At 39.5% G+C, this 1,260-nt stretch overlaps 2 protein-coding genes across 4 annotated transcripts in view; one reads left to right on the forward strand and one right to left on the reverse strand.

Annotated features, from left to right (window-relative positions):
- The window catches only part of LOC103129150 (NXPE family member 3-like), an 18,616-nt gene that overhangs the window by 16,832 nt on the left and 524 nt on the right, over positions 1-1,260 (reverse strand). The window contains exon 1 of one of the 2 annotated variants that reach the window (XM_016664859.1): positions 1,181-1,230. The exons of the other annotated variant lie outside the window; for it this stretch is intronic. The gene's annotated coding sequence lies outside the window, so the exon portion shown is untranslated. Of the gene's footprint in view, positions 1-1,180; positions 1,231-1,260 lie in introns of those variants that run through there. 2 annotated transcript variants of the gene reach the window in all.
- LOC103129149 (anoctamin-4) overlaps positions 1-1,260 on the forward strand; it is a 47,736-nt gene that overhangs the window by 7,118 nt on the left and 39,358 nt on the right. The gene's annotated exons all lie outside the window — the stretch shown is intronic.

The following is a 1,260-nucleotide window of genomic DNA, read 5'->3' on the forward strand; positions in this document are numbered from 1 at the left end:
GACTGTTAAAAATATCTCCACGTTTTGTGAACACAAGGGATTAGCTCAGTTTTTGTCGCTTGTTTTTAGGATTTGCAGCGGCTGCAGTACGCCACAATAAAGGTACAATAAAGCTGATAAACAGGTGAAGAACCAAAATAGACAGAAACACTTCTGATTGTTTGCCAAGCCAAACATCCAATAAAAGTTCCACCAAGCCACTACTGAGGCACTGGGGTCATGTTTCTAGACACGGGCAAAAGAAGGTTCAATGTCCAAACTTATTGATTGTTCTTAGTGATTTATTTTCCTCTTTCACCAAAAAATTACAGAGTTCAAACTTTCATTTGTTCTCATGCTACCACTCTTGCTCTGGTAAAAACCATCGGCCCCAAACCCAAATGCCTGCTGGTCCTTCACCAGGCCCCTGCACTTATAGAAAGTGGACTGACCACATTACTTCCTGTAAAAATAAATAAAATCAACAATTATCAACCTACAAATAAACTCTGTGAATAATACAAAAAATAGAAATTTAAGAATAAAGTAACAAAATTCAAATGGATAAAGAAATAAAAAATAGCTCCAACAACTTCTATTCCGCCTGTTCTCGCTCTGTACGTCGGTATTACCCAGGACCCGTTGCCATGGCAACCGACAAACAACAGCTCAACGAGCAGATAGAGCAGAGATTACCGATCAGGGGAATCAACACCAAAAACAAACATTTCCCACACAAAAAAAGTAGCAAAAACACTAAAACAGAACATCCAGTCTGTTACATTATGTTGTCTGGCTTAATGTCTATTTTGAGATTATTAATAAGTTTTCGCCTGATCACGACGGTGGTTGATTAGCTGATTTAAACAGCTGCTCTACTGATGACTTGGTGGGCGGGTTAAGTGCTAACGGAACCAAAACACACCAAACTGCGCAGCACATGCTAAAGTTATCGATGTCAATACCAGGCCAGCAACAGTTAGGCTAGAATAACTGACCCACTGCTCACTTGTTCAATGTTTTCTTTAAATTAAAGCTTTTTCCTCACCTGTGAAATCTGAAGCTCTTATTACCATTATCTATGATTGACTTAACTGCTAAACATTGCGTCCGTTGTTCTGATTCTTTGCGTGATTGTAGTATTTTCCTGACCACCGATATTCCTGACTCAATGGACTGCAATGGCTCATGTGTGACTTACGATAAATCACGTAATGTCCAGTCCAGTAATATATATATCCATCAATGCTGCTGGAGCTCTGTTCTTCTCTCGCACTTCCC

The sequence above is a fragment of the Poecilia formosa genome, unplaced genomic scaffold (genome assembly GCF_000485575.1).
Source record: "Poecilia formosa unplaced genomic scaffold, Poecilia_formosa-5.1.2 Scaffold520, whole genome shotgun sequence".
Lineage (NCBI taxonomy): Eukaryota > Metazoa > Chordata > Actinopteri > Cyprinodontiformes > Poeciliidae > Poecilia > Poecilia formosa.